This window comes from Corapipo altera, unplaced genomic scaffold (genome assembly GCF_003945725.1).
Source record: "Corapipo altera isolate COAL_440 unplaced genomic scaffold, ASM394572v1 69, whole genome shotgun sequence".
In the NCBI taxonomy this organism is placed as follows: domain Eukaryota; kingdom Metazoa; phylum Chordata; class Aves; order Passeriformes; family Pipridae; genus Corapipo; species Corapipo altera.
In genome coordinates this window covers 7981867-8008366 of record NW_020884908.1, presented here as the reverse complement: position 1 = coordinate 8008366, position 26500 = coordinate 7981867, and the positions used below count along the sequence as shown (strand labels likewise).

At 40.1% G+C, this 26500-nt stretch overlaps 1 long non-coding RNA gene across 1 annotated transcript in view; it reads right to left on the bottom strand.

The window, feature by feature from the left end:
• The window catches only part of LOC113951678, a 56755-nt gene that overhangs the window by 12056 nt on the left and 18199 nt on the right, over nucleotides 1-26500 (bottom strand). The window contains exon 3 of the long non-coding RNA XR_003529242.1: nucleotides 16145-16302. This is a non-coding gene — a long non-coding RNA (uncharacterized LOC113951678). The remainder of the gene's footprint in view (nucleotides 1-16144; nucleotides 16303-26500) is intronic.

Sequence of the window (26500 nt, the reverse complement as noted above, 5' to 3'; positions counted from 1 at the left end):
CATGTGTTGCATTCAAGATACACTTAACAGAGGTTTTTAAAAACATCTGTAGAAAACAGGACTGAAAAGCAAAAATATCTGCTCAAGAAACAAAGTGCTGAGAAATTTCAATCTACAGTGGGAACATCAGTATTAATTTGGGAGAGGCAATAGATGTAATTTTGGTGAAGGTAAGAAAAATTAATGTCACCATCATCTGTGTAAGGTTTCTGCTGTCCACAACAGATGTACGCCAAATCCTTTCCTCCCAAAGTTAAAATTCACAAAATCGCACATGCCTCCCCTTAAACTGCAGCTGCAGATAGAGACTAAGAAATACCTAAATCCAGACAGCAGCAGTTACTTATGGCTGATTGATTCCCAGCCCTACATTTGCTTTAGGCGCAGATCAGTATAATCCAGGTGAGCAGAAAGGAAGCACAAGGTGGAAAATTCTCAACTTTTTGTTCAGAGAAATATGTCCTACCCGTCATTGGGTAGGCAGCCCACAATCCTCTCCCTAAAGGGATTGAGGAGCGCAGTCCTGCTGCTTTGCAGGGAGCCTCACACTCTCAAATCTCCTGAGTGCTATGGAAAAAATCACCTACAGAAACATTAAGCCTTTGCTTTTGAAACTTCTTCTTAAGAGATCTGAAGGCTCACTTCCTACAAATTTTAATTAATTTCAAAATCTCTGGAAAGGCAGCAAACCTGGTTCCCAAGAGATCCTCCGAATGGGGACAACTTTGCACACACAGCCACCTTTGAAAGCAATTTGTCAGCTGCTACAGATGTGCAGGATGTACCCATGCTGCCATGACCAGCTTGGCTTTAGAGAAGCCTCTGGTGCTGTAAGAACAACAGAAGTTACCTAATATTGAATATTTTAGATTATCTCATCAGTTAACTAAAGACTAATGGGAGATAAGCCTTTTGGCATTTTTCCTCCAGTTGTGAGCACTGAACTCTTGGGAAACTGATGCTGGGATATCTCAGAAATGGTTCTTCCCAACGCTGTGCTGCAGCATCCCCTCAGGTAAACATACAGCCACCCTCATCTTCACACTGATGGTACAATTGTACCCTACAATGTCACCCTTAACAGCAGAGCCTGATACAACCCCTAACAGACTGATTCAAGCTCTGGGAGCTTGAATACAGCTACCCTGTTATAAATCCACCACCCCCAGCGTGAGAGCTTGACCTGCACTGAGCCCTCAGGCCTTGCTGCAAAACCATGTTAACACATAACCCTGCTCCCATATCCATCTGAGGGGCAGGGGTTATTAAGGGAGACGAAAGTCATGCTCTACTGAGAGGAAAAAGCCCATCCCACTTATCAAAAACCCGGTGCAATCCCACAAGTCAAAGTGCAGTCCCAGAGGCAAGACAAAAATGTCTACACATCTCCCTCAATAATGGGTCCAACACCATTTCTAGGATTATGGATAACCACTCTCTATGGTGCTGTTATATGGAGAGAACAGCATGCTTCAAGGAGACTTACAGAAAACATTACAGAAAATATAGAACTTAATAAAATCAAGGTCAAGAATTTTGGTAGCCGATAGCCCAACTGCAGTCAAATTCACAAAAATAATTTTTGATGCTTTACATGTATGAAGAAAATAAACAAATATTCAGTAAACGTAGTAGCTAAGAAGCAAGGCTCAAACAACTAAACACTTGCCAAACTGTGAAATAAGTTACCCTTTAACCTTTGTCTCTATTTTATATGCTTTATAGCTATAATTTGTAGCAGAGATAGATGTATCTGTCCTAGTTGTTGCTTGAAACATAGCATTATCACTACATAAAATACATTTGAAAGGAGTCAATTAAGATTTTTTAGAAACCATGCCCCAAAACTAAAGCCAGCTAAACATCTTCTGTTATAGACCCCTCCAAGCTGAGGAATTTTGTTGCCTAGGCAACCTGCTCACAGTGTATCTGTTCAGACCATGCTCACTGTTTTAAATAGAAATACCGTCCATTTAATGCACAGCTGATTTTTAGCAAAAGGTATATATGTGTAATACATACAGATCGTGTATTTGTTTTGCGTTAAGAAGCTGATTTGCTCATGCAGTACTCACAGAGGCTCATATGAAGTGTAAATCTAAGGACGAGTGAATAAAAATGTAACGGCGCTGAAGTAGCAGTAAAGCCTCATTAGCAGGGTGGGATTGTCAGCTGCATGGAGAGCCTGGCATGTATGAGACGGTCCTGCTGATCTCGTCACAGAGATGTGAGGAATAATTGAGCAGTGCTAGAGGGAGTGTATACAGCTATTTTGCTTTGCTTCATTATATCCAATTAGAAACTGGTCAAGCAAGTGAATCAAATGACTTTATGATCCCACATGAAGAGATACTGGCTAAAGACAGAATCATGCAGGTGTGTGAAAAGATTTCCCCATAAAAACACTCCTCTAATTCCATACATAATGTTTTTTTCAAGAGTCAGTAGTGCTAGCAAACGGGATGGTGTTACACATTGCGTGATCCCTTGGCAGGAAACATCCTGGCAGTGGCCAAGCACAGAAGAACCTAGGAGGTGTTCAGTGTAAGGCTCAGTACCTTCTGTATAGCTGGGTATGGCAGGTGATGATTTCTGTGAACATATTAAAATTTCCTGGGCAAAGCTGCCCAAAAGATGTAGAGTGTTGCACTACCAGAAAAAAAAAAACAAACTAGAAACCTTCTGAAGAAGTTGGAACAGAGGGACTACGAGACCTCAGAGAAGAGGTTGGGTTGTAAGTAATCACAATCACCAGTGGGACCTGTATTGATGGGCACTGCCTACATCGAAAAAATGGGCACTGGAACAGTCAAGCTGACAAGGGAGAATCAACTTTTTTGTGAGTTTTTGCTTATCAGAGACATGATCTTTACAAAGGTATCAGTTAGTGAAGCGATGCCAAACTATCTGCTTCTCAGATGGCATGTTACCTCTTTAGCCCATTGAATCATTACCAAATCCCTTGTACTGCCTTTGCAAGGAGAGACTTTCCACATGAAGACAGAGAGAAATGGTTGGTAGTGAGACAGGAGAAAATCCTTAACCTAACTCTGCCTGGCATGGTTTTTAAATGGCAAACTCTGCTTTTGTATAGCTTAAGTTAGTTGTGGGAAGCCTTGTGTATCTTACAAGATGTCAAAAGACTCAAGGTTGTTCTAGGCAGTATATGGGACAAACTTCAGAGATGGTATCCCTGTGTGAGCATCAGTTAATGCTGTGTAATACACCACAAGAGTGGTGACATTCCAGAAATACTTACATTTTTCCAGTTACTTTATGTACTGTTATATGTTTGATACCTAATACTTGAATATTGCACAGTAGTTGCACATGTGTAAGTGAGCAGGCTTAGCTGCAAGCATGGTTCCAGCAATTAAGTCATTTCCCCAAATCTATAAATTCTACTTCAGAGTTGTTTGGGTGACAGTGCACCATTGATTCTACCTTCTACAGAAAGCTTGCAAAGCAAATCAATAGGACTGTACATTTGGAGGTCCCTGATGCAAAAAAAAAAAAAACCCAAAAAAATCACCTGCCATAAATACTACCATGCTAAGATAACAGTTTGTTTTGGAACAAGATTATGCTAAGACATTGAATTAATTGACCTGATTTATCGCCCCTTGAAAAAGGTTATAAATTATGTTGACCTCAGCTTTTGTGCCCACAAATACCACTACCTAACCGTCTTTGTTTTCCTTCTTGTAATTTTTTATTTGTTTAAAAGCCTTATTTGCTAATAAACCCCATACACTTAAAATAATTCTCCCATCCTGCACTGCAGGTAAGGAGCATAGAAACAAGGAATACTGAGAAATTTAGCAGAGGTAAGTGGCTAATTAGATTATGACCTAGGCATAGGTTAGGTAATTTATGATCCTCAGAGTGCAGATATGCAAACAGTTCCTTTCAAATAAAGAAGAATTAGCTTTCATTCTTCCTTTGATCTGAACTGAATTCTTTCACAGATTATTGAATCTTGTAGGGAGATGGAGGTTCTGACCTCTGTTTATTTATTCCATTTTGCTATTTAACTTCAGTTTGCTAGAAAAAACAAGGACAAGGCTGTGACAGTTCACAGAGATGCAATTTGTCTATTGAACTTAGCTTGGCATCTGTTAGACACACAAAGAAACAAAAGAAACTGCATAAATATTCATCAGCAAAGAAGTCAACCACAATGCAGGATTTGAAGCATTATATGTTATTTTTATAATGATAATAGTGATTCATCAGCCCTAATGATACCTCAGTACATTGCCTGACTGATCATTTACTCCTGTGAGTATAATTTATTTTTCCATTTTATGTCCTGCCTATCATTTGTTCCCAAAATAAGGAAGCAGATTTACACAATAGAATTCTACTTGGTAGTACTGGACAGGTTGGAGGTTTTTCTTTCAGGTAGTGACAGTGGTATCAGCTCGTTCTTCCCTTTGCATTTCATTTGAATAAAACCTATAATGTGACAAGTAGAAGATGGCACTGCCTTACAAACAGCTAATTGGGGGAGGAATTACGGTGTAGGCATGAGGTAGCAGGGACTGAGCTTTGAAATCTATCATCACCTCTTGAGGAAAAAAAATACTTTTTCAGCCTCGTTTCAAAAGCTAGCTTTCTTTGTCAATTCTGTTTATCCTTATAAATGAATCTTTTAATGACTTGTTTTTCTGGATTATATGTCTGCCAGAACACAGAGAAAAACTATCCTGTCTTACAAAAAGGCAGAGTTCAACTTAACACCTTACTACTACAGCTATTGCAGCTGGGATTTTTAATACATTGAAGAAAGTCATATTTTTAAAAGTGCAGTAGAGTCCTCAGTCTAACTGACTTTCAGCAGGTGCCTAAATCACTCAGAGTCTTTTTCATGTATGCCTGAAAGACTCTGAAAGCTGATGGGGAAGGATAGCTCATTCTTCTAGACACAAGGAAAATTCTGACCTGAGCTCATAAATGTACAAATATTCTACAATGCATCACAAAATTGCCTACAAATCATCTGAGTTCCATTTAAAATGTGAACTGAAGGCTTGCTTGATTTGTTGGAAGAAGGTAAAGGGAGAAATACACAAATGCATTGTTGCACTCAAAGGATTGCAAAAAGACTGGGACAGATTTTATTCAAAAGAAAGGTGCCCTTCCTTTTCCTTCAAAAAAAAAAAAAAAAGTGGAGATATTACTTGAAACCACCAAATATGCAAGAAAAGTCTCTTCAAGACAAGCTGCAAGGGGTGAGTGAAGATGACAACTGGAGCACCAAAAGGTCTGCAAAGAGCTGAGATACAGCTACAGTCTGACCCTGCCAGGCCCTGCTAACCTCTGGCAACCCCAGTCCTGAGAGCAGATAATGTATTGAACTGTGCTTTCTGGGAGGACAGGAGCAAGGGCTCAGAGAGGCTGCAGAATCTCAGACCTCAGGGGCTTTTAAATCTCAAGTGGACAAAGCCTGAAGCAAACGTGTCTGGAAGCAGTGCTGGCCTTGCCCTGAGTGGAAGCTCGACCTCTCCCTTCAGCCTTAGGCTTTCTAAAGGCTCACAGCAGCCAAGTCAGCAACAGAGAAACCTGGTATATTTACAATATGGGCTGAGTGATTTCGGCATCACTGTAAAACACCACTTATTCTTGCAGAAAATAAATGAGATTTTGATGAACTGTGCTGTCAAGGTATGTTCATTTCAGGTCTCTTGGGAGATGTTTTCCCTAAGTCTTGTCCTGCCCAAATTCACTCCCTCAAAACTCATTCTTTACAGTCATGTGGTTCTCCTCAAGGTACATTCAGCAGCACCGGAGGTCACAGGGGTCCCTAGCAAACACCCTCCTTGTGGCTGTGGCTCCTTTCACCTGTTCTTTGCTGAGCTCTGGTTGGGATGGGGTACATTGTTCTGCACTGAATGGAGCATCTTGCATAACTAATACACATCCCTTTCCCTCTGCTCATTTCAGAAAACATTTTTGCTTATTGCCTGCTTGGTTAGGAATCATGAAACCAAACAAAGTAGGTCTGGGAGGCACCTCATGGGATCACCTCATCCATTACCCCTTCCCTAAGGCCTACAGAGTTAATAACGGAACAACAGGCTTGCAAACTCCAGCTGCCAGGCTTTGAAAGTTTGGCTTCTCCTAAAGAAGTACATTGCTCTTGTCAACATGGGACAATCTGCATGTGCTTGCTGATCTGTGCACAGATTAATTTTAAAGCGTACATTGTGCCCAGACGGCCCACTGCTACCATTACATGCATCAGTAAGTTTCATATTATGCAACTACCAGCACTTATGTTCAAAGAAAGCGCTTATTGCTCCTGACAAAAGGTAGTTGCTCTGGTCTCATTAAAAGACAAAAGCAACGAAAGATAGGTCCTTTTGAAGCATCATCTTCTGCCTATTCTCTTAGAAAGCATCTATTATATTAAGGAATGCATCGGTAATTTTCTGCACCTCTCTTTCATGTAGCACAGCTGATTTCTAAGGCATATCTTCATTGGATTTGACTGCTCACTGAGTGTTAGCCATTATCAAATACTCCTTCCATTGCGCAGTTTTTCTGTAGGTCATTTCCCTGAAGACATATCCATGCAGGAAAAACACTGTTGTCTTTTCTCTCTTCCTTGTTTCATTTAGCACTAATTTATGGTCATTCCTGCCTCTGTAAAGCTGGATTTAGAAACAGGTCCTTTATGTAACAAGGACCCCAGATACCTGAGCATGATCTTTTCCCTCCCTAGAAGGTTCTGTGTGTTAAGTCTGGTCCCAGGAGAGTCAGAGCAATCACAAAACTGTTCTAAACCAGAACATGGACACCAAAGTCCTGTGGTATATCAGCAGCTAAAGCAGTCTGACAGGAAATCTGCAATACCTGCAACACAAGGAGCCTGAGTAACTTAATTCAGGTACCTCTACACAGGGTCATGCATCAGCTCTGAGACAGATTAGCAGAGTAGCCTCAGGCTTTTAGCCAGTCCAGCCTACAGCTGGAGTAGAGTAGACGTGAGCTGTGTGGGTCTTAAAGAATACCTACCTGTTCCTTGTAACTCACTGTGTCCTGAAACTTACAGAAAATGTACTTGACACTGAGGTGGGCAAACCATGGCCATCATTTCAGCTAATGGAGAGCACTCTCAGTGATCGAGGAGGCTTTGGGCACTGCAGCATCTCTGAACCCACATTTCAGCTGCAATGTACTTTGGAACCTTTCCAGCCATATCTGACTCTGTTGAGGTGGCTGATTAGTCCTGTGTCCCTGATATTTCCAGCACATAACACTGATCACTTCTTCCACGCTTTTTAAAGTTTGCAAAATTTTTGTGCAGTTGCTCTCACCTGTTTTGAATTCTGGTGAAAACAGTGCCTTCTCTTTTTTGCTTATTACAAATAATGATGGTTTGCTGACTCCTAACATGCTGAAAACTTTTTACTACAGATGAAAGTTTGCTTTGAAAACATCCATCCAAATAAAAATCTCAGCACATCTAACACATTATACTATTCCATAGTTTTAAATGCCCAGTCTCAGGCTGTCAGTCACCAAAAAATTTCTTGTAGGACTGTTCTACAAAAATTGAGGGATAGTGGAAAGTATGGAGAAATATGAAGGGTAGAAGAACAAAACCACTGATAATATACATAAAGGCAATGTTAGCTTCCATTGTAAATGAAGGATACTCCTTGTTTACCAGTGAATGCCACCCTCCTATCTTTTCCTTTTCCTCATCAGATTAGAGTGCAAAACTGTCCTTTATGGGATAATCTTCGACCCTGGCCTAATGTGTAAGAAAGTCTAAGATCTAAATTTAATAACAGAGCTGTATTATGCCAAGATGTGATCAGAATCTGCAAATGTTCTCTACAGAAACTTTCCTCAAACAAGAAACCACGATTTCTCTCAGTATTTCAATCAGTAAAATCTTTCACACAAGTACAGCTTAAGAAGAGTATATAGAAATGATATAAAGTATACACAGAAATAGCCCAAATAGCAAAATCCTTATCATTTCCATGGAAATGTTGGCAATTTATCAGAAAAATCCTGCATTTTACTGAACCCTATCTGCTCTTTGTGTGAGCTGATAAGTATGATTTTAGCAGGTTCGTCATTCTGCATGAGAGCATTTCATTGCCAGAGATTTTTACTCCTGTGTCTACAGTATTTTTTAAGCCACATGCCTTCTTTCGTAGAGGTGGATTTTATGAGTTCAAATGATATTTTGTTTTAAATCCCTGTTTAAAAAAAATAAAGTTAAAATTTTAACTTATAAACAAAGAAGCTACAGAGACCACTGTTATATCTGCAGTAAGTTACTTTCATGGATACTTAAGGTTAACTTTAAAGTCCATAAGCTAGGCTTAGACTATAGGTCCAAGCATGTGATGGAAAAATAACTTCTAGCAGTATTCACCATCAGCACATGACCAGCCCTGAAAGTAGTAAGGAAGCAATGGAAAGCCTCATAGACAACAAAGCAAAGATCAACACTTTGATGAAAAAGTTAATACACATTCCTTCCACAGATTCTGTATATAAGATGTAAATTGAGAGCTACTCTGTGAACCTGAGAAGAAAATTTATACTGCTCTATCTGGAAGCAAAGATTTATTTTGATGATGATAGTGGAAGTTTTTGTAATAGCTTCTAGCTGGCTGAGACGTAAGAAAATAGTATTTTCTTTGGGCTTTACTGCAGTTGAAGTAACTGTATGTTGTATACAGAGACTTCATTTTATCTAGATGAACAAGGTGTGTACCACATTGTCTCCCTTCCTTTCTTATCCCACTCCCCACATTACAAGGTGATGTAAATTCAGTCACATTCTTGATTCCTGTGGACGGAATACTGCAAACATGGAGGTGTGAGACAATATAAAATGAAGGTGTGAGCGATACAGTAATAAATGAAAGACAGGGCATTGCAGAGGTGCAATTTGTCTGGAAAGAGATTAAAAGAGGAACAGAAGCTGCCTTCCTTTGCAGTCTTCCATGGTAGGAATACTTAAATAGTCAGCTGTGAACAATATTGTGATTTGGAAGTGCAAGACCTAATGAAAATGGAGACTGAACAGAAGCAATGTGGTTAGTGAAGGAGTACTGAGCAAGTTATAGGGTTCTTCTTGTCTTGTGACCAGTCAGCGAAGTTGTGAACAAGAACCTGCTCAGCCCTACTGTTAAATATGTGATTTTGTTACTGTGTGCTATTTTAACCTAGGGAAACTTGATGCTGCAGTAGCAGTGTGCCTTTTAGGACTAGAACAGCCTCGCTCCAGTTATATCATAAAGGTATGTTTTTTCAGAAGTAGCAAAATCTAATTTGTCACAAAATTCAATAGGAATGTGAGTCTAGTTCCTGTAAAACATCTTGGGAAATTCTCCTTAGTAAAAATGCAATCCAGCCTAATCCTCAGCAGCGACAAAAATCCCATGCTCTGCAATATTTTTGATTTCTGGACAGTTTCTCTGGGCCTGAGCTAAAGGAATGACAACAAGAATCTTTCCACTGATTTGACTAAAATCTTTCTCCAGCCCTGGAATCAGTTCCCAGAGGACTACCTAGAATAAACACAGCATTTTGCCGCACTGTAAAATACAGAAATCTCCAGTCAGATGAGAAATTCCATGAAGATCTCATGGTGATCTCTGAGACTCATGTGCAATGCTCAGCACTTAAGAGAATTTAAAAAAAATCCAGCCACTGTGCAGAGAATAAATAAGGATCTAGAAGCTTTGATGAAAAAGGGGAGTAGGGAATTATCTAGGCATTGGCTGGAATACATAGAAACATTTGCAATGTACATTATACCAGAATCATCTACAGGGATGAGCTCCTGCAAAATGGTTAAACTGTTGTATCTGAATCACTTAGATGGCTCCGAAAAAGTGTCACCTATTATGCATAAATAACAACTGGAAGCCCTGTGGAGTCATTGCAAAGAGGTAGCCATAGTGTGTTCTCAGATTAAACATAATGTGTTGATTTAAGGCACTCATTGCACAGCAATTAACCAAGGAGGTTATCAGCAGTGATTTGCTCTGATACCCTATCATGCAGAATTGCATGTTGCTCCACAGAACAGTACCAAAGCATCCCTTATGCACTATAAAATAGACTTAACACCGGAAAAAAAAAAAAATCCCAAAGTTATTTTCCACAGTGGGGGAAAAACTCATCCCAAACCTTTTATTTTCCTGAGTGTAGCAACCTTTTATTTATTTGGAGAGATGTCCTCCATCATATTCTCTTCTTTACACTAAATAATTCAATTTATTCTCTCTGCCAATCTAAATAAGTCCTTTCCTTACAATAAAAAAAATACCAAATTTTGCAAAATGTCTTGTTTTTAAGTGTCTCAATTAAATAAAAAAATATGGACACGAGGAGCAATTTTAAACTGAAAGTTTAGATATTTCAGCCAACAAAATTTTGAAATTCAGTGTCTCAGATAATTTCAGTGCCTCAAATAAAATTTCAGGTATTTTTAATGCATTGAAAGAACTAAGAGTATGTACCCACAAAACATTCTGGTATCAACAGATCTATAGCATTTTTCACAAAGATGTTTGCTATGAAAGGTTCTCTCAGCTCTGTCACTTATCACTTTGACCCAAACTGAATAAAGCTCTTAAGAACATGCTTAACTTCAAAAGTGTGAGCAGCCCCACCACAAACAAAATCCAACTTAGAAATAAAGTGTTTCCTTAAAATTCTTTGTCCAAGAAGCCAATGTTTGCAGTTATAAATGACCCCTATCGTGGAACCTCCACGCCTTAAAACTGTGTCCATCATTTGAGGGATGATTTCCTTAAAAATATGTATTTAAGCATTTTTAAGAAGTACTGTCCCGCAAACCAGCAAGAGGGAAGGATGTGTCTTACGTTGAACTGTGTGTGGAGTTGATGTTAATGCTAACACAAGCTGGAAAGGACACAGGGGTATCTTGCATGACACAGTCCAGTGGTGACAGCTGTGCTGAATTACTCTGGATAGCCTCTGAAATTTGATAGAAATAGATTCATAGTGCTTATTCTGGGAGGACTTTCATGGTCACTGAAGAAGACAAGGCATCTCTGAAAGGGAATGAACTGTAGGTGGGCAATTGGAAGAACCATTCACTCTCCTAAGCCAACTAGACTTTCTAACTCAAGGTATCTGGAAAATAGCAGGATGAATCTAGGGGTGTCGGTATCTTCTGGGATTTTTGTTTGTCCTTACTGGTACTCAAAGAAGGACTACTGTAGAAGATTTCCTTCTATACTAAAAAGAAGCAAAGTCTTTTTGTGGAGTGTAATAGCTTGCACATAGGAGGATTATATCATATTGCATTATATCAAACCTGTACTTACCCACTGACTTCAGGGGTTAATCAGCAAGAGAACACCAGTATTTTCAAGGGGGGAAGCAGGGTGGTGTGGGTGTTATACCACTCTCCCCTCCAATTACTTATTGAGGTTGCAGTTACAGTGTGTGAAATGGATGGATTATAATAGACTTTCCTTCTATTCCTGCCCGGTCCTGATGCACACACTCCTCCACTTCATAACAAGCAGCACTGGCAATTATGTATGTCAGATTTTTGTTAAAAATGTCACACATATATCTTCTGTCCCAATATTTCCCTAATTTATCTGATACTAACTTTGCTGCTTTCATAGTTCATCCCTAACCACTCTAATTAAACTTATTGAGTGCTTCAGAGGAAGGATGTGTAGGGAATGTGAATGTTTTTTACCTTACTTCTATCTCCTAACTCTGTGAACAGCTGCTTCTTAGAAATAAACTTACCCTTTTAATTACTTGCATAATATTTAGGTCAGGTATGGCCTAGAGATATTAGTTAACTGTGTAACAGCAGATGCTTTGGGAATCTGCATTCATGGGATCCCACAGTCAAGTGGGACATGCTGGGAGGCTGTATGGAAGGAACTCAACGTAGGTATCTGGGCTGCTATAGGCTTGTCAGAAGCTAAAAAACCTACCCAAGGATTTGGAACTTCTCTGAGGATCAGCTTAGACCAAGCCATACTTTGTCATGGGTAGACAGGAGGACCAAATACAAAGTATATTTTCTGGTCTAGTGTCCCTTTCCTTCTGTCTTCTCAGGAAGTTCTGATGGATGTTCCACTTTCATAAGCACTGTCTCTTTGCCTCTTTCTCCCAGTCAAAGTACCATCCCACCTGGGAATACTTCCAGAACCTCTGTGCCACCTCCATCATTGGCTGCACTTCAGGTTTGCTCCCTGAGCTAGCTGCCAGCACCCTCCAGGAGCATGGGTCAGAACAGATGGGCTGTCCTGGCATGGCAGAGTTGGGCCACAGCGTTGGACAGCACACAAGGGGCCAGCACAGCCCTCAGTTCCCAATTAGACATTACTAAAATACATGGTGACAAGACATATTAGTACTTTGACAGATAAACTATTATGAGAGGGAAAAAAGATTAGCCAAAGATGGGAAGTAGGGAGAAGAAAAACCTTTCACTTCAAAAAAGCAGAAATAATGTATTTCAATGATCATATATCCCAGTTTAAAGCTAATGTATTCTCCATGAAAGACTTGGGGCTTAACGCTGAGCTATATTATTTCATATTCTTGACATAATAAAATACATATCTTTATGTATGGCTGTAAAACTGCATTATTTTTAAAAGTTGTTTCATTGAAGTGGTTGACCTTTTCATGATTCGTTCATACATTTCTTATACAAAAATAGAAAAACTGACTGTAAACCACTTTATGTTAAAGTACATGCTCATTTAAATATTATAAAGTAGATGATTAGAGACCACTATGTAATATTTGAGGTTGTAGAGATAAAGAAATGGTTCATAAAAAAAAAAAAAAGAATCTGAACCTTCTACTTAGAATTCCCCTGTTATTTGTTTTCACTTAAATTTGATTTTCTTGTTTTTAATTTTATACACCTGGGTTTTAAAATGTTCAGCAATTATCTGTTTTGTAGCTACAACTGTAACATGTTTACTTGTAAAATGTCTTGCAAATTAAGATCATTATTCGTCCTTTTAGATGTTCTCTTAACTTTGCAGCTGAACATTACAGAAGCAGTATTTTTTACATTCCAAATGGCTCTAATGCCAAAGCATTTTGCTGATTTAATGGCTGGTTTTGCAGGATAGAAAAATACTAATAATTCTCAGCAAGCAGAAAATCAACAGCTATCATTTTTCAAATGGGATTTCTATAGCTCTGTCAAGTGTCCCATATTGTAAAAAGGAAAGGCAATTCAATCCTGTGTTTGATTTTGTCTCCAGAGACAGGATCTTGATTCACCCTTTGTTTGGAACCCAAAATGCCAAATAACACAGAGTTCTAAGGTGGCTCAGAGCCTTAAACACAAGACTTAAGTGTCAGGAGTGTCTGAATCAATTGGGCCCAACTATTCAATAACATATTCAATGCTTAAGAGCTACTACCACATTTAGATGCCTTCCATCAATGTCCAGGGATAGGGCATCCACTGCTTCTCTGAGACACCAGCTCCAGTGCCTCACGACCCTCACAGTAACTAATTTCTTCCTAATATCCGATCTAATCCTATACTCTGTCAGTTTAAAGCCATTTTACCTGGTCTTATCGCTACAGGCCCTTGTAGAAAATCCCTCTCCAGCTTTCTTGCAGGCCCCTTTTAGACGCTGAAAGGATATAATCTCAGCTGTCTCTTTCCAAGTCTCTTCTTTCCTTGCCCACAAGCAAGGAAAAAATGGGCTTATGCCCAAAATTTCAGGACAGCCATTACAGTGGAAAATCTCTGTAAAATTAGACGAGTACCTTCTCCTGGCTTGGTTAGCTAAGTAGGTTCCTGGTCTGCATCCTCCTCTCTTTATTTCCTCCCTCTTTGGAAGTTTAGCATTGGAAAAGTGCTTGAACAAGTGCTTTGAGATGAGGAACACATTTGCCTTCTCCCTGATGTTCACAATCTGACTGGGGTGCTGTGCACACACTTAACAGCACCAGTCACAGCTCTGCCACTTCGGGTGCAAGAGGACCATGGCCATCAGGCATGTGTGTGCTTGGAGTCCCAGAATTCCAGCTGCCAAGCCTTTTGGCGAGTGTGGTTTTGTTCCTGTTTGCATGGTGACAGTGAGCTGACCGCTAGTTTGGGTGTACCTGCACATGCAGCTGTTGCACCTCTGGATGGCAGTGTACACATTGGCGCAGGGATAGGGACACGGCATGATGCACATCTGAGCCACAGCTGAAAGCACAAAAGTGAGAGCTGTTTGAACATGAGCTAGATGTGAGCACATCTGCGTGCACAGAGGACATTTTGTAATCCACAGTAAAAAGCAACAGTTAGGTAAAATAATTTAAGCACAAATTCCCAGCATCTTAATTTTTCACTCAAGCTTACTTCTGGGTACTTAGGGTGTGATTGTCATTCATTGCACACAGCAGCCACTGTGGCTACTCTGAAAGCAGCACTGAGTAAGGAACGTGTGCACATTACCAGAGTTTCAATGTGGTTGGAGCCCTCACGCCAGAGCCAAAAGGGATCACACAGGCATTTTTCAATACCTGAATAACTGCGCATTGAACTCCTCCTGTGACTGTTTAATTCCCAGGGGAAGCTGCAAAGTTACGGTGAACTCAGTACTGCAACAGTTTTGCTTTAGAGAAAGATAATTGAGAATCTTCTGCCTTTTTCTGAAGCAAAAAATTTTGAAAGGGGGCTACTATTGAAGAACAGTGGAAACGCTCAGCCAAATCTCAGAGTGCATCCCTCAGTGATCTGTTCCACTCCGATGTCAGTACAGACCTGCAAACTCAGCTTAGCCAACCTGCTAAGGTGAGGGACAGACTGCTGTACATCATAGCTGTGTCACAGCAATCTGATAATGTGGAAAGTAGTCAGGACTGGTGAACATGACCCACATTCCTTTCTCAATTCCCTTGGGTGCCTAGGGGGGTGTTGCTTTTTTTTTCTGACACCTGTTTCAGGTATTTTGCAGCCCTGATGATTTTTTTCCCAAACAAATCTTATCTGTGATTCTTGGAGGTTTTTAAAAGGTCAAAGACAAGGCAGTGAATTCCCTGGAGACTGACAGTGGGGTCCTCACACAACATCTAACTGCAATGACTCCTCAGAGGAAACAAGAGTGATGGCCTGAAGAAAACATATGGGAGACCACACTGTATGCTGCACTTTCTGTGTTTTGCAGGACAGCTGGAGATACCCAGAAAGCTTCAATACACCAAACAGACACAGTGGAGGGGAATGAGGGACAGGCAAAGACAAGATGGTCTTGCCCAGAAGGTCTCCTATAACTGTGGACACTTCACCAGCCAGGTGTCTTCAGCCTGACTCCCACACAGTTGCCTATTCTAGAAACAAAGGCAGTGAAATACTCGGCACAATCAGACATACATTGAAAAAAAAAATCCTCTGCTTTTAAATAGTGTTCCTAGTGTAGATTGATGAAATGATCTGTACTCCCCCACCACACCACCTTCTGACATCCATCCATTGGCTTGACAAAGCAGGTAGTCACACACACTCCACATGAATGCACTCGTGGCCAGGTTGCCTTGGAAACATTCACTGCTACCTAATATTGTTATAATTGGCAAGAAAATATAGGTTTTCTCCAATGATTCGCAGCATGTTTCCATTTTACATAAATGCAAGCTTTCCATCTGCAGTTTTCTGAAGGTTTGCTTTGCTTTCTCCCAAGAAATTTTAGAGACATTTCCTCCCCAGAAAAATTAAACTGTTGTTTCAATGTTAGAAATGCTGTCGTGTCAGCACAGGGGGCCAGACAGCAATTCCAGCTTCCCTGTCTCTAAAGAGGGACTTCTAACATTGAGGAAAAGGAGCCCTGCAGTTCTCTCTACTGCATTTAATTCCTTGCATAGCTCTGGAGTTAGAACAGGTCAGCCCAAGTGCCTCCATGCAACCTTGCTCAGGCTGCATGCTCTCCACATCACCATCTACCATCTACCTGGTCCAGCACAACTACTAGAAGCCCTGAGTAGATTTTACTATCTGAATACTTCCAGTGCAGACTAGGACTGTTACAGGATGTTTGTTCTCATCCAACACAGAGTCTCAAGGGAGTGTCTGGAGAAGAATCTTAGATGCTCACCTAAAGGAGGGCTGCATAAAAGCTACAGGTGTGTCCACATTGCATCTACTTACCAAAAAGAGATAAATGAACTCCTGGTACTGTGATGCAGACAGACCCTAATTTCTGAGCTCCTTTGGAGAGCAGCAGCCTGCAGCTACTTCTCCAGCCCAAGGCCCAGCTTGTAGCAGATGGGAACTGCAAATTCTGATTGTCCGATGAGCAGTTTTACCTAGAAAAGAGACAGGTAAAAATCAAACACTCTGGAGCACTGCATGTCAATGGGTTCAAAAAGAAGTGTCTGGAGGTGGCACTCAAAACGGGTACAACCTAAAGTATCAGTCTCCAAATGAACAACCCAAAACACTTGGTGATCATTGAACAGAATACCTTAAGTACAGCTGAAATGAAATTTTCCTTGGAAAAGAAAAAATGAACTATTTCTAGCTAGCCCAGACCAAATGCTGTGCCACTCCATGGTCACTGCAATACCCAATTTCACCATGGTATAATCCTTTGAGTTTGAAGCCCCACAGCCCCTTAAAAAGCTCCTCCAAAAGAAGCTTGGTGACTCCCAGGCAAGTCCTGGGGCTTGTGTAGGTGCTTATCTTCAGCTGCAGGAGGCACCCTTTCCCAGGGCTGCTGCCTTAGCCAGGCATACAGCCCAAGCAGTGGCTGCCACAGCAGAGCCAGCAGAGCCCAGGGGGCTCCTCACCCTGTCGTCCTGCTTTGGAAAAAATAGTGAACCCAACTTTAGCTGATAACAAGTTACATGAGGGAAAGAGTTTTGATAAACCTAAACCAATGTAGATCTCTGACTTACGACTTTACATTGGCAAGTTAAATCTGTAGTAAATCAACTGTAGCAAGACCAGAGAGTATGGTTTTCCCATGTATTTTAGGGGGAAAGACAGGAGTTTCTTTCCTGTGCCTGTGTGGTACAGCTGTTCTGTGTTTTTGGTTACAGCCTCAAACAAATCTCTTGAAACTGAAATGATGGTTTTTAAATGTAAAAACGTTGACTTGTATATTAGCGAAAAAAACCAAAAAGCTCAAACCAATTCAATTCAACATTTTTAAGATTATATCTGCATGGTTTTTGGACAACATGGTTTGAGCAAATGTGTGCTTTAGTCAAATGCATTTAAGTGTCTCAATTCAAGCTTCCCCTGACATTTTTTCCCATCTATCTGCACTAAGGCAGTTATGTTTAGGAGATGCAGTGCTTACCTTAACTCTATTCAAATGAGTTTTAGACTTATGTTCCAAAAAGAACCCAAAGCCTAATTTTTAAATGCTCAACATACGCATTTAGAACTTTATTCTTCAAAAGATCTCAGGGCTTTTGAGGAGATGTGGTAATATGGATACCACGTTTTGAAAAGAACTAAAAACTATCAGTGAGATACTCAGTTTCCAGCATTTTCACTCTTCAAAACACCTGAGTATTTGAATTCCAGATCAGCACTGGTGAATTTGGCAAATCTGCCTTGAAAACTTGGGTTTTGGTCAAGCAGAGCTGCTGCAGAACAAAATAAGTTAAACTAGAGGATCTGCATTTGAGAACATGGGAAATTTAGCAAAAAGGACAGATAATAAAATGAACAAAGTAAAGGTTAATAACTCACTAGGTGTCACTCAGTACTCATCCTCTCTAAATATCACACTATTTATTAGGGTGTCTGCCTAATCCTTCAAAGTCAACATCACATATCCATGTATGTGCTATTCTTGCAAATGCTCTAAAGTATAGTCAGTCCATGCAGGTTGAAATAAAAGCAATCTAAATGTACCATCATGTAAAACTTGCACAATTCTTGGCAAAACACCTCTTTGGTTCACCCTGCTTTTTAATTTTGATAAATTTCCAAGATTCAAAACTTTGCAAGGAGGAAAAAGAACCTCAAAAGGTGAGAGTTCCCAGGTGAGAGTTCCCAGGTGAGAGTTCCCAGGCTTATGAGACTGGAAATTAAACTCTTCTGTGGAGAAATAGGGTACTGCCCCAAATTATTTTGTAGGGTTTTTTTTAGACAGAAGGGCTCCTAAATCAAAATCTTCTTTAACACAGACCACCAGAAGCTGAATTAAAGCCTAATTCTCCAACCCTAACAGGCTTTTCTAACAGCATCTGATCCAAGGGCACAGTCACATGACACTTCAAAACATTTTGTACCAGATGTTATATTTGCAATTTTTAAGACTAAAGCAACATGATTCTTTTCACATGGAAGACTTCTAGATTTGCCTTTTATGAATTTTACACAATTTCTTGGAAATTCCTTGTGCTGTAAAAATCAGCACCAAAAAAAAAAAAAAAAAAAAATCAATTTTCCTGTAATCTCAGACACTAGTCTTAACATTCTTATTCATTTGAAGTACTGAAGAACAGGTCTTGTAAAACCTGAAAGAAATAATGACGGTGGGGACGTATTTTCTCCTGCTGCAAATGTTAATGCTTGATTTATCAGTGAATTTCTCTTATACTTCTATGGCTTTTCTTGGAGTTGCTGCATTGTTATTTAGGGGAATGGAATTTTTTTTCCTTCAGCTCTCATTCTGTGTTCATACTCTTTACCTTTCTGATCAGAGCAAAACGCTGGGCAGATGATACACAGCAGAGGGAAAACATTCTGATGGACCAGCTGTTTCCTTAAACAATATTGTTTTAGGAAACATTCCAGTTCAGACAGAAGAGAAACCATCTGACATGGAATAAAATACGGAGCTTTTTATTACTGCCTTTTTTGGGGTCTCAATTTCCTATTTCGTTCCTAATTTTATATGACAGCCCATCATTTTTAGTCCAGCATCTCATAATATATGCAACATATTTTTATTTATTGTTCTCCTTCAACGCGATAATCACATGAGCAATTCCAATGTGGCTGTTTCACTAGTCTCCATCTAAAGTGGTACTCAGCAAACAAAAGTAGCCATTTCAGTGAGAGGGTATATGGGAAGCAGGGTTTTTGCCCTGACCTGTTGTAAATAGCTAGAGAAATGTCCTATGACACTCACAAATACCATAACAGGGATTAGAACTGCAAAAATACAAAGATGTAGTGCACCCCCCTTTCCCCCTTTTTGTAGTAAAAGCTATCAAACTGCTAACCTGGGCTGGCTGTGTGCTGCAGTGATTTCAGCAGAAAGGCAGAGCCTGGCTGCAGCAGGTTCTGCAGGATGGGAAGCAGAGGAAGGTTTGATACTCAGCAGATGGCACAGATGGGCACCATGCCAGCCCAGAGGCACTACCTGGTGTGCTTACGAGATCACTTGCTGCATTTGTTATCGAGCTGGGAGTGAGAGACAGCTTTGTTTTACTCTCCTTTCTCTTCCCTCTTTATGTGATTTTGCTTTTAGCCACCAGACAACAGCAGTACTCTTCTCCAGAGTGTGAAAGATTCAGCAATAAAAGGAGTCCAGAAAAAAAAAAAAAAAAGAGGAGGAATCTGTTGTTTTTCTCTAACAACTGGTCAGCTCAAATCTCCAACCTCTCAGCCTCCCGTGTTTGCTAATAACTCTGTTTACTCGGAGCCAGACCACAGTGGGGCTTTTGGACCACAGACTGGGCTGGCATTGTGTAAGCGTGTAAAGAAGCAATATTTATCATTGTCATGATTTTGTTGCTTTCCCACACACTTGTAAGAGTTGATAACAAGCAACTCCGAGGCAGCACAGCTGGCCTGCAAGATGTCTCTGCATGAGCGAAGGAATGGCTCTGTTCAAAGAGCAGGCACGAGTTATTTCTCCCAATCTATAAATAAGTGCCAGGGTAATGAAAAAATAGCATTTACCCTTGCACCTTCTCCCTTTGTTTTGTCTCAGGACTTTGTCTTCCTGTATGTTTCATGGTGCAGACCTGGGGCACATTCTCAGGACAGTGTGGACTCAACGGCAGAAAAGTGAGGCAGGGTTCTTTTTTTCCATCTATATATTTGGGCCTTCCCAAAATGGGGCTGAACATAGGGCTGGACATTTATTCTACCAATGTGTCAGCCAACATGTAGGGTTCTACTATCTGCAGTCAACTAGTCACTGAAAAATCTCTTGTGCGCACTTCAAAAATGAGGAATTCTTGGAAAACCATCAATAAAAAGTCCTTATAGATTTCTTGGGTGAGTGTGATGTGAATTTTAGAGATGACACAACTGACATCCATCACCCCCAGACTGAATATGTGGAGAAAAAGTAAGTAAATCTTTTCTCCTCCCCATTGAGGTGGTTCAATGTAGCATTTTTCTCTACCCTTTTTGTCAGCCATAATGTAAGACACCAACAAAACCACATTGTACTCCAATACAGCTCAGCAAGAGTAAATCTTTTCTCTTGGGAAGGTTTGCAGCAAAGCAATAGAGAATTTCAGGGCAAGTCTAAGCTAAATTGACTCAAGCTGCCTCAGAGACGTTTACCTAAATCACCCTTCTTGTAGTGCAGGCACAACTATCCTTCATTTTCAAAAGCACTAAAAAGGAAACAGAACCTTTGAATTCATTTCTTCACAAATAAAGAGATGTTGGAAAGAAAACTCAAGTTAACCACTTGAAAAATACTTTCCTAGTACTATAATTCAAAATAACAAGGAAAGAAAAAGAAGGTTTTACATTAAATTGCATTAACCAATAATCTAATAATCAGCCAACTGCATTCTTTGTGAAAAAACCCTGCTATATAATGGTAGCCCACATGCAGAAGCCTGATACTTTGTAGTAACTGGGTCTTTGCCCTCTCATTATAAAATAAAACATAGAGTATTTTAATGTAAAGGATAATGTCAGGTTTGATAACTTGAGGTAATTAGTAGTTGTGTTTTAATACTGTGACAGTATCATTCAGGTTTCCATTCTTGATGAAAAGTAAATTCTTTTTGTCACATAAGGAAATACACATTGTTTCAAGATTTTTGTAACAAAAATGGTACAGACATTAAGTCAGAGGCATGAAAGATTATTCATGTTCAACTTTAAAATCAGGCACATCCAAAATATTATCTTTCAATTTGCATTTCTTTTGATCCGCTAGACTTGAGCTGCGACAAGAGAGGAAATTAAGTCAAAGACAATTTCCCTTCCAATTAAGCTCTAGAAGAGGCAGGAGGATTAACCCTCTCCCCTGTTCTGCTCAGGTTGTGTGCCCTGCAGCTCCTGGGGGAAACACTGGGGGGTGGCAAATCACCCATACAGGCTTATGGGGAGGGTGTCTCTCCCATGGCAGCTGGATACAGGTCACCAATGATGAATTCCTCTGGAGCAGCATGGGATACTCCTTGCCCTGGCATACAACCATCAGAATGCCCCCCACATACAGCAGTGGGACATGGAAAGTTATCCCAGAGCTCAGTTATTGTGAGCTTCACCCTGAGCTATTCTGAAGGGGGAATCAGAGATAAGGGGAAAGGAACCTTTTCAACCATGTCCCTCTGGGGGGGAGTTTTTGGTGCATCTGCTTGTGCCAGCAGGCTGTGGGATAAGAAACTCTGAGTCTTCTCTTCATCCCCCCTATAGCAACCAAACTACTTGCATCATCTATTATCTGATTTAACTGATTTTGGGATGTAGGACTTGAAGATGGGGACAGTTTGTTGACAGAGACCTCTGTGTAGTGTGTGACACATGGTTTTCTGTTAAAACAAGAAGGAGTTAAGCTGTCTATGCAGCTGATGCATGGTAGGATTTAAACTGTAGGCAGTAAAACCCACATAATTCATATCTCTATATGCATTAGGATTTAAATAAGGATGCCAAAAATGAAAATGCAGCATATTGAAGAAGGGAAGAACACATTTCCTAATATAGATAAATTTTCCCATTTCTGGAAGAAATTGGGAGAATTAGCAGCACCTGCAAAGGCAAAAAAACAAGAAAAGTAAAAGAATCATAGATAATTAATACTTTGAAGGAAAAGACATCTTTTAGGGAAAAACATAATGGGCCAGAAATTCAGCTGCTGTACATTTTCTGATTTACATCAGCTGAGAAATGTGTTCCAGTATGATTTAACATTCTTCTTATGTTACCTGGGAGATGAGCGATTCAAAACACAGAGAGAACTTAACATGCATTATCTGTCATCTTTTGTTGATTAATAATTTCAGATGTTGCTGCTATTATTTAATATAGACAGTCATTACACAGTAAGTTAAAATACAACAAAACATTAAATGCAGTGAAGCACTTAAGCATAATCTCTTAAAACCCCAAGTAGATGCCGCAAATAAATTTTAAAGGTCATTTAGGGGAGCTGAAGTTGTAACAATGAAATTACCAAACTACCTCAGGTTCCAGGCTGCTTCTAGGACACCTACTGGACAGGGCAGAGTTTCCAATTTTACTCTCACCGATCACCCTGAAATACTCTGCTAGGGTGAGAACATCCTATTATGTTCTTACTCTTCAGGTGGAACAGCATGTTTCTGGCCATGGTTTTCTAAGTGTGTGTGTTTGCATGGTTGCACTTTGCCTATCCGAAAGGTTCCTCTTAACAGCATTTGAGTTGCTTGACTGGTTTCAACTGAGTTGGAAGGGAGGGTAGAAATCTCACAGATGAATTAGAGCAAACTGCAATAATTGGGGATAAGTGGAAGAGTTCAGCAATCTTCCACACCATGTGTCCGGCCGAGCAACTGAGCAGCCCACTGGGCAGCTCAGCGTGAGCCTCAAAATGTGTCATCTCCTTCCTGGGCAACCATTTGCAGAGAGATGGAATTAGAGACAGAAAGCTGAGGACAGGGAAAAAAGGAGGCAGGGAGATGAGGAACAGTTGGAACAAGTGTGGGGAGGACAGTGAGAGGTGATGGGTAAGACCCCGTTCAGCACTGAGAAGCCATAAGAGACTTGCAAATAAAGAAACTAAGGGATGGGTTTTGGGAAAAACATATCAAATTAACTGGAAATGTTCTTCTCTACGTCATTTTCCTTAGCAGGACAGTAGTCTGCAAGAGACAGCTACAGGATGGCCAAATTTCCTTAGATTATCCAAACTTTAGTGCCATGGTAACTGCTGGAAAATTAGCATCCAGCCTTGCATTGCTTTTGTATTGTGAAACAACCACACCCCACATCACCGAAGATCTCTACAATGTGTACCTCAATGTGGTGAGGAGCAATAAGACCAAAAAAGTTATGATTGGATGATGAAGCAAATGCACAGGAGAAAACAGGATTGTGTTTGCACGTGTAATAGGCATGTGGCTCCCTGTACCAGTCCAGCTTTCCAACTGATGATTTCCACATCCTTCAGATCTCTTTGGGTTGTGGTATAAAAGGATCATCTTCTTTGATTTAAAGGTAAGATTAAAACATGAGCCATTAATGAACTGAATGAAATTCTGCAGTGGTACTTTGTGGTACAGTAAGACCAGGATACACACTTTTATTTCTGGAATAATGCAGACTCATTCCAATGCTGTTTAGAGTGGGTCATCTTTTCCCACTGTGACCTAACAGCCAGCATCTTTGACAGCTGAAAATTAGTTCAAATGAAAGAGAGAAAAAGCTTTGAGAGCACCCAAAAAAAGGGAATCACCTATAAGTGCTCAACCTATTGCCCATCTAACTGAGGCTCGTGTATACAACAGACTGCAATACAAGTGCATGTACCAATAAGTATAAAAAACAATGTATTAAAATCAGTGTAACCAAACAATCACATTTTCCTGCTTTCTGAGCTGAACTATGAAGTCCCAGTTGAATTTAGGAAAGATGGAGCTCTGGCATAGGAAGAAAACTTCTATTTACCCTAAAGTGTAGCATTAAAGTTAAAGGGTTTTGGGAGAAATTAAATGGTTGCAAGCTTTTCTCCTTCCCCATTTAGTGTGCTAGACAGTGACACAAACAGTGTCTGATACCAGTGCAGATATTTAGTGCGGTTTACAGGAGATTTGAAAAAATCAGAGGCTACCTGGGATCTAATTCCTGCACAAAAAGCAATGTCTGCCTTAGCCAGCGGGAAAAGCTGAATGCAAAAATAATTAGGGATAACATAAAATAGCTTCTACCTGTGAACAGCAGGAAAACATGTACTGCAAGTAGAGCTGCACGACTAATTGATTTTAGGGGTTTGTTGGCAGTCTGAAAACCAAACACACCCAACAGTAGGTTTTTGAGTTAGCGGAGCTAATGTATCCTATGACAATAGGCTTCACTATGTGGCTTCTCCAAAGTCTAGTACAGCATGAATTTGGAAGTCCTTCCCTCAGAAGGATAATTGTTTTCCATTTGGACATTTATTTTCATAAAATTTACAGGCTTTTGGGTTCCATCCAGACACTGGGTATAATTGTAATTAAGGGGGGGAGGCAGGCACAGGCATATATGCACACAAATATGTGACAAGATGGGGTAACAAATGCTACTTTCTCTCATGATCCTACTGTATTTTTTATAGGAGGAGAAAAAACTAGACCACTATTTTGTCAGACAGTCACACATACTAAGCACTACGCTTGTGTACCCCACAGTGCTGAGATCACTTGGGAAAGAAAACTCTTCCCCATTTATCCATGTGAAGATATATCTCTTGCAGTAGGGTTGAATTACCTTGAGAAAAGAATTATCCCTACTTGACCCTATTATGTCCCGTTTGTATCTCCCAAACAGGATTGCTTTCTCCTCAGAAGAGTAAATGAAAGAAGTTAGGTGAAGGCAAAATCGGGTATCCTTAACTCTAAGCATTTAACAAACCATCAGTGAATAACAAACAGATCCCTTTCCTTTCCTAGCACAGCAACTGAGAACACTGACAGACAACAAGCTCTTTGCATCAGCATATTCTGGGAAAATTTCCCAAATACTGTGCTGCCCTGGTGGTCTAGTGGTCAGAAAAAAATGCCCAAAACAAAACAACAAACCAAGAAGAATTAAAGATAACCTGTTTCAAAAATAGAGACAATGAGGGGAAACAGGACTTGTTTATTCTCCCACAAAAACACTATGAAGTAGCCCTTCTGTTCATTTATCATAGTACAAGCAGAACACCTTCCTAAAACATCTCATCTCTGTGGTTAGTACAGCATTTGTCATAACAGCAAATTTCCACGGTGATACAAGAGCTGTTGAGACAGAGCTATACATAAACACAAAAATACAAAATACTCCTGATTAGCTCCTTACAGGAGAAAGCTGTAGCATAGGCAGTTTTCAGACAGTGACCAGGGTTCAACTGCCCTCCTCCAAATTGCAAACTTGCATGATGAAGCACTCAAGAACCCCTCTTGGGACAATTCCTGCTCAGAGCTGATGTCACCAATTCTGCAGCTACAGCAGGGATTTTTCCAGAAGGGATGCCATATAAGTTTTAGGGCAGTAATTCCTTTTTGCCTTACTATACAAACTTCCAATATCTAATGTAACAACAGTCTAATGTAAGGATGAATTACCTTCTCTCTTGGAACAAAAGAACTTGGTTCAAAAATCAATAGCCTGGATTGCTCTTTACACCTCTGCTTTTAAGAATAGCGTCACTTCCATCTTAATAAGTATTCAAGATACATGCAAATATCCTGTGCTTTGTTCTCTTAAACCTGATGATCTTTGCAGAGGGACAGAAAGGGGTGTCCCTCACATTTTAGAAACACAAGACATATCTATTACTCATTTCCAGGCCTGAGAAAGAATTCAAGTAGCTAATTTACAGAATTAAACCATTACAGTCTGACACTCCCATCCAAGACCATGGAAGAGCATAACCTCCGACCATGCCTGAGGGCACAGCATAGAGGCACATGTAAGAGGTGAGGTTTTTAACAAGAGTAGCATAAAATTAACAATTAGCCTGTTAACAGTTGGTGTATATTAACCTTTATGTTCACAGGATGCTTATTTCCCAAGCAGGTTCAGACCCACGAAAAAAAAAGATGTCTCTGTCCTCAGGAGGGTGGAAAAGAAAGTCTGAACAGTGGAGGAAAAAAGGCTGGTAACAAGGGATCTTGGGATGCTGCACACCTGCTGCAACTTTCTTCTTTTCCAGTGTGAAATGTCATGACACACTTGGAAGCCACATTCAGCCATCAATATTTATAAATCCCAGAAACTATCAACTTGCTTTTGAGAGCAGATTTTTATATACAGTGCAACTCCAGCAGACTATAAGACAAGCTCGATACCAAACTAATGAGAAATGAGATGAAGTTAATACACTGTAAGCCTTGGTTAAATCTATTTGTCCTATTTATTCATTGCCTTTTTGATATGGAACCTTTAAATATGAAATCTGTCCTGTTCATAATTATTGCTTACTTAATCCTTCAAAGTCTATGAATAATGAGACAAAAATATCTGTGACCATTGTTGAAAGAAGGAATATAGAGATTAAATACTCTGTCTAGAACAGGCACTTGTAGAATAAATATCCCCATTTCTTCTCCGTTAGCAAATGTAAAAAAACTCTTTTTCCTAAAAAAATTACAAGGCTGCAAGTATAAATGTCAGCCAGCC